The 13,778-nt window shown below is 47.9% G+C and overlaps 1 protein-coding gene across 5 annotated transcripts in view; it reads right to left on the bottom strand.

The window, feature by feature from the left end:
• Positions 1-13,778, bottom strand: part of LOC126523961 (hydroxylysine kinase) — a 360,868-nt gene that overhangs the window by 346,581 nt on the left and 509 nt on the right. The window lies entirely within an intron of this gene.

Raw genomic sequence — 13,778 nt, 5'->3', positions numbered from 1 at the left:
TGGCATGTGGGCGTGAGTGGCATAAATGTGCATGTAAATATTTGAACTCTTTATCACTCAGCGACACTGAAGAGCTGCTCACGCAGCTGCCAGATTGCATTTTTATACAGTAAGCTTCACAGATTTCTCGGCTCAGTTGTGACGCCAACATCTTCAAGAATTTAGTATCGCGGAACCTAGGCGTGCAATTACGACAGTGGCGACAATGGTCAGCCAATTTGCCACCCCCCGCCAATCCTTCTACCCCTGCGCGGTGCCCCTGCAATCTGACGTTTAGACACCGTCCCGTCTGCCCTTTGTAGCTGTTGCCACAAGAGAGGGGTATCTGGTACACTACCCCTATTCTGCATGGGGCGAACCTGTCAACGTGCTTGATACCACATTCATTTCTTTTTTTCTTTCCCTGCACCATGTTGTACATGCCCGCCAGTTTCTTGGGCGCCGTGAAAACAACCGGTACTTCACATTTTTCAGCCACCTTCTTGAGGCGGTGAGAGATCTGGTGGTAGTACGGGATGGCAACAGGTCTACGGCGTTGCGGCTCTACGCTTGGGCGGAGCTCTGATCGAGCCCGCGCTTCCTTTTCAAGGGTTTCTAGCATCGAGCTGACCATCTCATACTGAAATCCCGCGTTGTGCAGTCTTTGCAACTGTACGACCACGCTATGTTGCATTTCATGCTGGCAGGACTTATCAAGAGCAGCACGCAGGCAGTTTTTCGTAATTCCCCTTTTTACAAGCTTCGAATGAGCAGACTGGTAGTTTAATATACCCTTTTTTTGATCGAGGCTGATACCTCCAGTAAGCTTGGGATTGAGCAATAATAATGCAAATGTCCAGGAACTGCAGGCATCCATGCGAAGGCAACTCAAAAATGAAACTCAACCCAAAGGCGCTTTTCCGGAAAATTTCAAGAAAACGGTTTACTGCAGTTGAACCACCTCCATCCCCTACCCCTTTCAAAAAAATGGCATAATCGTCTACATATCTAAAAATGTTAGCCCAGTAGGCTGTATCAAGGCGTTCAGCAATTCGCTTGTCATAATATGATAAAAATATATCACTTAATAAAGGGGTAATACAGGAACTGATGCACACTCTGCGCTTTTGGACGAAGTTCTTTCCTTCGAAATTAACGATGGTCGATGCCAGATAAAAATGAAGAATTTCTAAAAAGTCGTCCACACTTACGCCACATGCGTTCTGAAAGGCCACTGGGCCGTAGTCATTGATGGAATCCCTAATGGCGCATAGCAATTTATCTTGTGGAATGGAATAAAATAGGCCAATGACATCAATGAAAAAAAAAAAACGATTCCCTCGACCCTTCCTGGTCACTAAGAAATGCGATAAGCTCCCCAGAAGTATTTATCATGAACGGGTCCTCAAATCTGAGCAAATGCAAGTGTTTGTGCAGAAACTTAGAGACAGTTCCCTGCCACGTGCCACGCTCGGATACGATGGCTCGGAATGGAGCGCCTTCTTTATGGGTTTTCGCGGAGAAGAAAATGCTGAGCGCTCCGCTCTTCGCACCCTTGATAACCAAACCAAGATTTGCCAGGTTACACCTGTCACACAGACCCAACGCTAGCTTTTTTAGCTTAGCGGCAGTGCACGTCCTGATGGAAAATTTTTTTGCAACAGCTTCCCTCGCTTTCTGTCGAAATAACGAATTGCTGTTGCAAAAAATTTTTCCATCAAGACGTGCACTGCTGCTCAATATGAACAAATATGAACACCTTGCTCTGCATATATATATATATATATATATATATATATATATATATATATATATATATATATATATATATATTGTCACGTGGTGGTGACGTCGGATACATGCAGGCGCGTCCCGCGCTGTGCGATTGCATTTGTTAAGCGGCGAAACGTGGTCGCCCGATAAAGATAAGTACACGTATCAATATATATATATATATATATATATATATATATATATATATATATATATATATATATAAAGAACTTGAGTGGTGCTACAAGGTAAACAGAACAAGTATTTAATGTCGACAGTTTCGATCGGTGGACCGATCTTCATCAGGGTTTACAAAAAATGGCAGTTCGGCCCTGGTGAAACCCTGATGAAGATCGGTCCACCGATCGAAACTGTCGAAATTAAATACTTGTTCCGTTTACCTTGTAGCACCACTCAAGTTCTTTACGTTTGAAAGGTAGCCTGAAGAATCCCTTTCTGCCTACTACTATATATATATATATATATATATATATATATATATTTCCCCGAGGATACTGAGGCAAAACAACTAAATGCCGTGTATAACGCATAAAAATCGGAAGAAAGTGACTATTAACTGTTTTCAAAGCACATAATTTACCTATAGACAATTCAAATTTTTGGTAGACGTGACCAAAAGGTAGCCCTCAACTTTTCAAACAACGAAATATCTGCTGTTTTTGCTGCTGCCGGGAAACAAGTAAAAGTCTAGCTGTTATTTAGAAACAGCCTGAAAATGAAATCGCGAAAGTCAAAAGCGACACTCGCCTTTAGGAAAAATGCAAGTCAGTGTTCTATGGGTATTAAAATTACTCTGCACATACAACGAAGGCCACTCTTACAAGCATATCTACGGGAAGTTGTGATTACACAATAAAATTCGGCAGTTGCACCTGCAAGATGTTTGATTTAATTTTTATGGTGATAAAATACTGAGACTTTAACGCTATATAGTGGGGCGGCTAAGGGTGGCGTTAGGGCAAGGAATCTACCAAGGCAATTGACTGCTAGGTTAGGTTGTAGGAATGAAGGAAAAATGGTTTAATAATCTAGTTACACGACTCCAGTTAGGGAATCCCACTCCACAGTGTGAGCAAGTTAAACATCCCAGTTCACAACTGGACCCTCTGTCCCACTGCTCGAAAAGTATCCGCTTTGAATACCGTCTTCTTCCGTAGGGGAGTCGACTAGGCAATCTGAAGACTGCCCAGCAGCAAATCACCATCATCGGATGCGTTGCGATACCACGCCCGTACTCGTAACACTCTGTAAGTCTGCAAAAGGCGCTGGCTGCGGCGACGACAGCGGTTGCCACTCGCGTCCCACCAAGTTGCAACCCAGTAATTACCGAACGGTACGCGACCTACCGCAGGAGCCACCGGCTTCCAACTTGCAGGAGTTGGAGGCCGGCTTTTCTGAAGACCGCAAGAATCGCAGCGAGTCGGTAAGGTGGCTGCCGAACGTGGGAGAAAAAACGATAACGTCGTCAAGGTAACAGATACAGGTGGTGCATTCGTAGCCTCGCAGAAGAGAGTCCATCAAATGTCGCAGGAGCATTGCACAGGCCAAAGGGCATGACTTTGAACTGATATACGTCATCCGGCGTATTAAAGGCCGTCTTCTCGCGGCCCATTTCATCAACTGAGATCTGCCAGTAGCCGGCTCGAAGACCGATGGGTGAGAAGTATTTAGCTCCGTGCAAGCAGTCCAAGGCGTCATCGATGCGTGATTGTGGGTACACGTCTTTTCTGTTGGTCTTGTTTAAATGGCGATAATCGACGCAAAAACGCCAGGTACCATCTTTCTTTTTCACAAGGACGACAGGCGAAGCCCAAGGGCTGGCTAATATTTCGGTGACCCCTCTGCGGAACATTTTGTCCACTTCTGATTGGATGACTCTACGTTCAGCATGCTATACACGATAGGGACGCCGACGAATAGGATTCGTGTCTCCACCGTTGATACAGTGGTGAACAACAGATGCTTGTCCTAAAGGCCTGTCGCCGAAATCAAAGATGTCAAGGTACGATTCGAGCAGGAGTTGCATGTCCGTGGCCTCTGCAGTGGTGAGGTCAGGTGCAACCATCTTCGCGAAGTCATCCGTTGGGGAACCAGAGCTGTGAGCTGCAACTGGCGCTAAGAAACTACCCACGGCATCCACACTTTCAATGTGCGATTCGGAAGGATTAGACGCGCTGGCCAAGAACATACCGGCTGGAAGAGCTTGAGGGCACAGGCTAAAATTCAGAAGCAGAAGAACGACGCCGTTATTAGTAATCGTCACCAGCGTATGAGGAAGAGCAACGTTCCGGTTGAATAGCACGTCGGTGATGGGGTGAAGGACATATTAACCCTCAGGAATTTGTGGCTGTGCGGTCAAAGCGACGTAAGTGACTGCCTCAAGTGACAAACGCACATTGTGAAGCAAACGCAAGTGCGGTGGGGCGGTGCTCGGAGCATCGGCGACTTCAGGCAGTTCCAACTGAAGAACGCCGGTCGCACAGTTGATGAGACCGGTATGATGGGATAAAAAGTCCAATGCAAGGATAACGTCGTGAGGGCAGTTGTCTATCAAAGCAAAAAGAACAGAAGTAGGGCGGCCGGCTATACTTAAACGTGTAATATACATTCCAAGAACTAGCAGCACGCCGCTGTCAGCCACGCGAAGCACTCGGCCCACTGCTGTGGTTAGGACGTTCTTTAAACGTCTACGTAGTCTATCACTCATCACAGACACGTGGGCTCCAGTGTCGACAAGGGCTTGGACAGGTACGCCGTCTACTTTAATGTAAATTACTCTTTGTGGGCACAGACATAGAATTTGCTTAGACAATGCAGCACCATCTCCGAGAGCTGCATTTTTAGTTTTCCGAAAGGGTGCGGCCAAAAGCCACTGGAGACGAAAGGCGACGTAGCTGAGGCGAATGGAAAGATGGGTGATGCGTTTGCGGTGAACGAGATTCGATATTCGCGCGGCGATGGTGAGCGATTGCACCACGTATTCCTAGCAGAGTTGTCGGCGCCGTTAGACTCGGCGGTGGACGAAACATTGCGGGTATTTCCATTAAAATGGCTCAGGTTAGTCGGCGTGCGAGGTGTTGAGAGCCACGAGTTGCGACACTATCGGGCGACATGACCAGTGCGACCACAGGTGAAACAGATCGGCTGGTCGTCCGCAGTTCTGCATTCAGTCGGGTTGCGATAACGCGGAGAGAAGCGTCGGGGTGGAGTGAATATAGTAGATGGGCTTTCGTTAGCTCTGGGATTGGCGACAGCACAGGCAGAATGTAAACCAATGTTTTCAAGTTCTTGACGCATGGTGGCTTGTACGAGGGGAACTGTAAAAGTGGTAGCATCAGGGCTACCCAAACAGAAAGCTGCGCGCACCATCGCATCCAGTTCGCGTCGAACGATTCGCATCACCTCCTCTGATGGCGATGCATCCTGCTGGGCGGGTGGATCTTCACACCTCGACGTTGCGGCAGTATTGGGAGGTCTGGCGAATGGTTGCAAGACGCGTCGCTTTTGGCCTCCTCGAATTGTCGGCACTCTTTATGATAGCATCAACTGTAGAGTAGCTTTTGCACATGAGCCGATTAAACGCGTCTGCAGCAATGCCCATAAGCACGTGCCCGACCTTTTCAGCTTCTGTCATGTCGTGATTGGCTTTACGACAAAATGCCAGCACGTCCTAGATGTACGAATGAATGAATGAATATTTGATGTTTAATGGCGCAAGGGCCAGATGTGGCCAAAGAGCGCCATGCCAATGATTAATGAGTTCGCAGTGCCTGATGGGTTTATGGTCTTAATGCGCCGTGGCTGTAAAGGGCCTAAAAGAGTTGATGCAAATTCATAAAACGTACGAGTAATAAAATTATGGGAATGACTATTGGCGTGTACTATGAACATTAAAATGGATTGAGAAAGGTTGATGCAATATATAAGATATGTGATTGTCTAGATGTATAATTATGTCTAGAGCACTACTGCCTCACCGGGGCCCTTGAAACGCAAGGGCGTAGAGGCATGTGCTATACAGAGCATCTATCCTAGTGACATCGTCTGGAAAGAGGATGCGCTAAGAAATGAATGGGCTTGTAACATGTAGTACAACATCTTTCAAGAAAGCGAGGACTGCTTTGGTATCAAAAAGCGGTTCTACACCAAGAAACATGGCCGGATGCAGAGGGACGTGATGGCTGTATGCAAAAGGAAAATGTTTTCTCCTGTCTTTTTCGGCTTCCCGGCACTCCAGGAAGACATGGAGGACGGTCAGCCGGTCGCCACATCTACCACAGGTTGGAGGCTCGTTACCGGTCAAGATAAAATTATGAGTGCCAAATGTGTGTCCTATTCTGAGTCTAGTGAATAGGACGTCTGTTCTTCGTGTTTTCGTTGTTGGCTGCCAGAAACCCAACTTAGGCTTAATTGCGTGAAGCTTATTGCTCGTTTCTGCGTCCCACAAGCGTTGCCAGTGGCTTCGCAATTTGTTTCTGAGGAAAGGCTTCATGTCTGTGGCAGGGACTGCAGCAGAACGAGTACCCTGCGATGCCATTGATTTAGCCATCTGGTCAGCAAGCACATTTCTCTCGATTCCTCTATGGCCAGGAACCCAGCATATTACAACATGTCTGTGTGATGAGTAGATGTTACATAAGTGTGTGTAGAGTTCATTGAAGAGAGGATTTGTATGCTTTTGTAAAGAAATGAGCGCGTTTACAAGACTTAACGAGTCTGTGAATATTATTGCTCTGTCGATGAATGAATAGAATTTATTGATAGGAAAGACAGAGAGGTCGACCTGAGCTAGTGCGCTCTAGTCTGCTACTCTGCACTGGGGAAGAGGGAAGTGGAGTGAAAGTACTGGGATGGATGATGATGATAAGAGAAGTGGTGAGCGCTTATGTACACGAGACAGTTGCCTCGCTAGAGCCGCTCGTCGAGCTTGGTGTCCCGCAGGAATTCAACAATACTTTTGTTGCACGCATTGAAATTGCAGTGTCAGGCCATGGGCCGAGGATAGCTTCCTCCGACAGTAGTTGTCTGCCAACGCTGGCTAGGGAACTGTCTAACGTCTTCGCTCCAGCATATATGCTGGGCAGTCGCAAAGTACGTGTTGCAGTGTTTCGGGCATCTGGCAGTGTACACAGTCAGGGCTGTTCGATTGGCCGATGAGGTGTGCATAGCGACGGGTGAAAGCAACGCCGACCCGAATCCTGTGTAGCAATGATGTTTTGCTCCGTGTAAGCTTCGGGGGCAAACAGAATTTACCGTCTGGGTCAATCGTATGTAGACGTCTGTGAATGTTATCAGAGGGGGCTCTGTAAGCCTTTGTAAGGTCCTGCATGAGTGCCTTGATCATGGAGTTGGTGTCAGGTCGAGAGTAGGCAATCCGTATTTCATCAGAGGAAGAGGAGGCCGATCTTGCCTCACTGTCAGCGAGTTCATTACCAAAAACACCACAATGGCAAGGCAACCATTGAAAGGTGATCACGTGGCCACTTAACTCGGCACTGTAATAAAGTTCGACGATTTCCAGCACGAGCAGATAGTATGGTCTTTTCTTTAAAAAGTATTTTAGCGCCTGTAGCGCTGATTTGGCATCGCACAATATCGCCCACTTATGGGGTGTCTGCGTTCTCATAAAACGGACAGCCTCCCGTACTCTGTCAAGTTTCAGTGTCTTTATATGTTTTACTGCAGACAGTACTGCATAGGCTTCTGCAGTGAAGATACTTGTTAGGGGGTTCAACACGTCAGATTCAGAAAGAGAGCGACCAACAGCAGCGTAGGATACGCCAGCATGGGATTTGGACGCGTCTGTGTAAAATTCGTAGCAGGAGTACTTCGATTGAAGCTCTCGGAAATGCATAGCAATTTCAAGCTCAGGAACGTGCTTCGAGACCTCTACAAAGGCGGTGTCACATTCTATCATCTGTCACTCACAGGGCGGCAATAGATTAGCAGGAGCCATTAGGCGATGTTCGAGTATTGGGACATCCATTTCTTCACTAAGTTCTCTTACACGCAGCGACAAAGGAAGTCTCATGGAGGGTCTGTTACGGAAAAGTGTTTCGCACGTTAAGTCGTTTACTGTCATGAAACACGGATGTTCATTGTTAGAGCGCACTTTAAGAAAGTAGGTGAAGCTGATGTATGTTCTCTGAAAATGTAGTGACCACTCGTCTCACTCTGCATATAGACTTTCGACGGGGCTTGTTCTAAATGCGCCAGTGGCGAGGCGGATACCCAGATGATGAACGGGGTCTAACATTTTTAGCGCACTCGGTGCAGCAGAGTGATATACTACGGCACCATAATCTAACCGTGATCTAACTAGGCTCCTGTAAAGATTCAACAGGCACCTCCTGTCGCTACCCCATGTAGTGTGGGATAGAACTTTAAGTAAGTTCATTGTTGTAAGACATTTTTCTTTAAGATGTTTTATGTGAGGAATGAAAGTGAGCATGGAGTCAAGGATACCACCTAGAAATGTGTGTTCTTTGTTAACAGGAATTTGTTGTCCACCCAGTTCTACACAGGGATCAGGTACGAGGCCTGTCTTTCTTGAGAAGAGAACACAAGAACTTTTGTGCCGGTTAATTTTAAATCCATTTTGGTCTGCCCACTTGGACACCTTGTTTAAGCCCTGCTTTACCTGTCTTTCACATACTGTAAGGTTGCAAGATTTGAAGCCTATCTGTATATCGTCTACCATCTCGCCTCATTTTAATTCTGCTGACATTGATAACATTTTGCTCACTGAAACCCTCCGGGAGTTCCGCCTCAGTAAGCTCAAGCAAATCATCATCCGACACAACACCACGGGTGGTGTTCATTGTACGGTGCCGGGTTACTGTTATGTGGGTCTCCCCAAATGACACTAACTTCGGTAGTTTGTCATATTGCTTCTGGTTGCGGAGCTCCAAGAGGAGGTCACCGCTTGCCATCCTCGACGCCTTGTAACCTGGGCCAAAAACATCAGTCAAGGACCTTGACACAAGGAATGGTGAAATGGTTCGCACTAGTTTGTCTGTCTTTTCAGAGTGAGTAACGTGAAAGCGGGGGAAGTTTCGGATTTGGCGTCCGAAAAACTGGAATAAATCTTCGGTGTGCCCTCGTTTCTGAGGGCGATCAGGAAGTTTGGGGCAAGAAGTTTCCATGAAAAAATGTATACATTCGGCAACAGCTCCGACCGCCCACCACGGAACCCAACGAGGGGACGCGGCAGAGCTTGTATACAAGTCTGCAAGGCGCCAGCCGTACGCCGTCACTATAACCGAATATGGTGTACCCAAGGTTGTATAGCCACACAGGGTTAACCCTTGCCGCCAGGAGAAAGGAAGTAAATAGAAGAGAGAAGGAGACAGGAAAGGTCAAAAAGTGAGAGATAACGACGAAGATTCGAGGAGGGAGAGACAGGAAAAGGAGACTGCCGATGTCCTCCAGGTGGGCCAGTCTGGCGGTGCCGTCTATGTGAAGCCGAGGCCGAAGAGGTGTGTTGCGTCCGCCGGGGGTCCTTAAAGGTCCAAACACCCAGCATCGGCTCAAGCCCCAGGATCCCCTTTTCCCCAGACACGGCTAAGCCGCGCACGGCTACACGCGGGAGGGTCCTAGCCTCGTGTGCTCGGGTACGTGGTGTCGCCACTCACCAAACGCCTGCTGACGCAGACGCCCCTGCGGGGCTGGATGTACGAGACATAGGACTCCGTGGGGCATTGGGCACGGGAGGCCAGTTCCTGCTTTGCGGCAATTTAACGGCCGGCTGGTTTGCCAAACAACTCTGTCAACTTCTCTTTGCATTGGTCCCAGCTGGTTAGCTCCTCTTCGTGTTTTTCGTGCGGCACCTTTGCCGTGCCTCTTAGGCAGAACAAAAGGTTAGCTAGCATAAGCGTAGGGTCCCATCTGTTGATTTCATTCACGCTTTCGTACATGACCACCCACTCTTCGGTCCCGCAGAAAGTTCCAGGATCCTTGGGTTGCACAACGACAACCGAAAGTGACAGCGACGTAGCGGGTGACAGTGACGTAGGAGGCGGCAACTACGTTGATCCCGCGTGCTTACCGTCATTCATGGTGCGGACGGTGATGCGACGTCCACTGCGGGGCTCCGTTTCCAGCCATGGTACCCCGAAACTCTCACCAATATTCTACGGGGATGTTGGGAGTATAGAAAGAGTGTATTTACAATGCGTATGCAAAATGAGTCAGAGTAGTTAAGATGGCTGGCCACCAACAAGACGCAGCGTCCAGCGTCCCGCAAACTTCTTCCTCTCTCTTCTTTCATCCTTCCGTATATATATTGTCGCGGTACAATGCGGTCAAAAAAGAGGGAGACATTCTTCAACAACAACAGGACAACCTGTTCAAAAATGAACGGAACAGAGGCATGTATTCTTCGTCCACGCCCAATCTCAGTGACCCACTAGACGGAGTTCGTCAATGCCCCCATCGTTGTTGTCTTTTGCACATAATACACGCGTCATTTGTCCCTCCCTAAAAGGCATCGCCCCGACGCTCAACCAGAAATGTCAATCGCGGAAGTAAGGGTTTCTGACATATAGTTATTCGCGCACATATGGCTTCATACGGACAACGGGCACAAGGTCTGGACTGTATATGCGGCGCCGCCTACAATTGGTACTATCGGCAACGACATCGTACGTGACAATACTGAGTCGCTGCAATACTCGATAAAGTCCGAAGTATTGCCTTAACAGCTTTTCGGAGATGCCTGGTTTCCGTATGGGTATCCAAACCTACACTCTGTCACCGACTTCATAGCTTACTATTCTACGGTGAAGATCATAGCGGCCCGCGTCGTAGTCTTGCTCCTGGCAGATCCCCAAGCGCGCGAGTTGCAGAGCCTCTTCTGCGCGTTGCGTAAACACATCGGCATCCGTGTCAGTGTCGTCAAAGTGGTGTGGAAGCATCGCATCGAACATCGTTCGTACATTCCGTCCGTGAAAAAGGGTGAACGGAGTCATGCGCGTCGTCTCTTGTTTCGCCGTGTAATACGCAAAGGTGATATAAGGTAGGATGTCATCCAAATTTTTATGTTTAACATTCACTTTTATTGAGAGCATGTCTTCAATATTTTTGTTTAGGCTCTCTGTTAATCCATTAGTTTGTGGACGGTAGGCGGTCAACTTCCGATGAGCAGTTACACTTAGCAGCAAGACTTGATCTAAATGTGCAGCCGTGAATGCGGCTCCTCGGTCTGTTATAACGACGGCTGGTGCGCCGTGTCGCAACACAATGTGCTCAATGAAAAAGCTCGCCACCTCGGCTGCTGTGCTTCTCTGGATTGCCTTCGTTTCAGCGTAACCTATGATATAGTCGGTGCCTACGATAACAAAGCGATTCCCCGCAGTAGAAGTAGGAAGTGGACCCAATATATCCATTCCGATTTGGTCAAATGGTCTTCGAGGAACCTGGACGGGTTGCAGGAGACCGGCTGGTTTCGACGGAGGCTACTTGCGCCTCTGGCAGTCGAGGCAAGTGCGGACGTGATGTTTCACGGTGGCGTTAAGTCTCGGCCAACGTTCTCGTGTAGCCTAAGTGACCAGCAGTCACTTCGCTGTGACAGGCTTGAAGTACTTCCGTGCGAAGAGCTGCAGGAATAACAAGCAGATAGGGGGACCCGGTCGAAGAAAAGTTTCTTTTGTAGAGGACTTTGGCCCGCAAACAAAACGACAACAGTCCTCTTGCGAAAACTCTAGGCGGTTTCGCAGATCTGCCCTCTAAGTAATTGATGGGTTTAAGCAACTCAGGGTCGTTCCGTTGTTGTTGAGCGATGGTGGATGTTTCCAGAACACAAAGAAATGCCGAGTCTTATTTTCGAGGAGCAGACGACTCTATCGGCGATCGAGACAGGCAGTCATCATTGCTATGTCGTTTCCGCGACTTCTACTTGACAGTCATGTCAAACTCTTGCAGCTGTAGGCTCCAACGCGCCGGTCGTCCCGAAGGGTCTTTAAGGTTTCTCAACCAACACAGTGAGTGGTGGTCGCTGCTAACTGAAGTGGCGGCCATACAAATATGGGCGAAATTTCATAACCGCCAATACTGCGGCTACAGCCACCAAGGCGGAAGCGACAGAAGGCAGCAATAACAGTACACTCACGTAGAGGCTGGACACGCAGATCAGTCCCGGTCCCATTAAAGCCAATTGGAACAACGATGAGTGTCAAGCGTAGCCTATTTTCTTGCAGAAAAGAAATAGACTGCTACGGCCCAGTGCGCAGCCTCTTATAGGTACCAGATGAAGTGTCGTTCTCTGGCAGAGCCTTGACAAGTTGAATAAATGACGTGCGTATGCCGCCTCTGCAGCCGCCATAGTGAAACTAGCTCTACAGTAAAAGACAGCCCCCTAGACGGAAGCGACAGAAGGCCGCGATTACAGTACACTCAAATAGAGGGCGGCACACGCAGAACAGTCCCGGTCCCGGTAAAGCCAAATGAAAGAGTGGTGAGTGTCACGCGTAGCCTATTTTCTTGCAGAAAAGAAACAGACTGCCAGGGCCCAGTCCGGAGCACCTTATAGGTACCAGATGAAGTGCCGCCCTCTGGCAAAACCTAGACAAGTTGAATAAATGACGTGCGTATGCCGCCTCTGCAGCCGCCATAGTGAAACTAGCTCTACAGTAAAAGACAGCCCCCAAGACGGAAGCGACAGAAGGCCGCGATTACAGTACACTCAAATAGAGGGCGGGACACGCAGAAGAGTCCCGGTCCCGGTAAAGCCAAATGAAACAACGGTGAGTGTCACGCGTAGCCTATTTTCTTGCAGAAAGAAATAGACTGCCACGCACTGAACAGACAACAAACAGTGCAAAACTAAAATTCTAAATCGTAAGCCTTCGTCCGCGCATTTTTAGCGCTGTTTTAGACTCAAAATATTTTACACTGCTGCTTAAAATACATATCTCATACTGTTTCGCATAGTAGTTGGCACAAAAAATGCTCTATCCTAGTCATTGTTGCCATTTTGTTGTTTCTGTTTGCTCTGTATGCAGTTCTAAATTTACTTGTTAGCACTCGCTATAGATTAGGTGCAAGACTATTTTGATCTATTGCTGTTCTAGTCATACTAGAGTCATCACATCAACCAGTCCCAATAAAATACTTCATTCTGAGACCTCTTCTTTTGCATTTGCTACCATCCACGTTACCTTATTCGAAACCAATTAACTGAAACTGAAAAGAGGACGTCACCAACAATATATCAAGAAAGGCAAATGGGAACGGGACTGCCACCGGTTAGTTAACGAGCTTTTAACTTTGCCTTCAATGTGGACTGTGGCGTATTGCCAAAATTTGAGCTTGACGCTACACGGTACGAACTTTTCTTTTATTGCTTATGATAGTATGTCAAATTCTGTCGGTTTTTGTTTTGTTTTTCGTTTTAGCGGAGGCGCTTACAGGGTCACGCGCCGTGCCAGCATGGTAATAGAGTGGCATAAATGAGTATGTGTTTGTCACTCGTCTATCATTCGCAATTATTCCTTGAACCACCACGACATCTGCCCCTCAGCAAGCTCTCCGACAACTTCGAGCAGGATTGCCCGCGATAGGCCGCTGGCCACATGCCAGGTTGTGAAAGTGCACTCGTGCGTACATCGCGGCCCTAAACCGACGCCTTGCGACACTTGCCATTTGGCTAAACATGCGAGAGTCGGGCGCATCACGAGATCAGGGCGTTTACTTGGTTTCTGCTGGGAAGGCATTTTATCTTCGCGCCATTGCAATGCAGACGAAAAATTACGGTTTCCACTGGCACTGTCGCCTGCGTAAACCTACAAGCCGACACGAATTTCTTCGCATTACCATACCCAAAGCATGAAAAGTATGAAGCTGGTCCTTTGAAGTACAACATTAATCAAAATTTGTGACACTCTACAACCAATAGTAAAATTTGGCCGGTACGTCAGCAGTGCCGCATCTTTAATCTACTCCGCCCACTCCCGCTTACATTTGCTGCTATGAGACCTGCGCGCACGAACGAACACTGTGCGAACCTC

Source organism: Dermacentor andersoni, chromosome 6 (genome assembly GCF_023375885.2).
Source record: "Dermacentor andersoni chromosome 6, qqDerAnde1_hic_scaffold, whole genome shotgun sequence".
NCBI classification, from domain to species: domain Eukaryota; kingdom Metazoa; phylum Arthropoda; class Arachnida; order Ixodida; family Ixodidae; genus Dermacentor; species Dermacentor andersoni.
This window is presented reverse-complemented; position numbering and strand designations above follow the sequence as displayed.